This window comes from Mandrillus leucophaeus, unplaced genomic scaffold, assembly GCF_000951045.1.
Source record: "Mandrillus leucophaeus isolate KB7577 unplaced genomic scaffold, Mleu.le_1.0 Scaffold277, whole genome shotgun sequence".
In the NCBI taxonomy this organism is placed as follows: Eukaryota; Metazoa; Chordata; class Mammalia; order Primates; family Cercopithecidae; genus Mandrillus; species Mandrillus leucophaeus.
The window spans coordinates 2,291,012-2,291,524 of record NW_012102887.1 but is presented as its reverse complement, the minus strand read 5'-3'; positions in this window follow the sequence as shown (position 1 = coordinate 2,291,524).

Sequence of the window (513 nt, the reverse complement as noted above, 5' to 3'; positions counted from 1 at the left end):
TCCTTGGGGGCTCCCCCAAGTTCCCCAGGCCTCAGCCACACATTCTCAAAGGAAGCAGAGCTGTGACGTTTCACATCCTCGCTGCTGCTGCTGCTGCTGCTGCTGCTGCTGCTGCCGCCGCCCGCGGGCGCGTCCTCTGCAGCCCCCATTCGGGCCCATCTCGGCGGGCGGAGAAAGTGGCTTTTCCATGCGAAACGCTACCGGGCAGCCAGTGCAGCTGGGGACCGACCGGAGGGACAGGCTCATCCCTGCCCCTCGCTCCAGTCGGCAGGGGAGGAGGGGAGGGGACAAGGGCGAGAGGCGATGGGGGAGGTTTGTGAAGGGTTCGGGGAAGACGCCTGTTCCTAGGGAGGCGCTGCCGCTGCAGTTACTTCCCCCCTCCTCCCTCCTCCCTCCTCCTCCTCCTCCTCGGAGAGTTGCCGAGAGCCCCAACCAAAACAAGCGGCGGCGTCTGGCTCTGCGCGCCGGCCCCCTCCGACCGCGCCGCCGTCTCACTCGGAGGAGAAAAACACG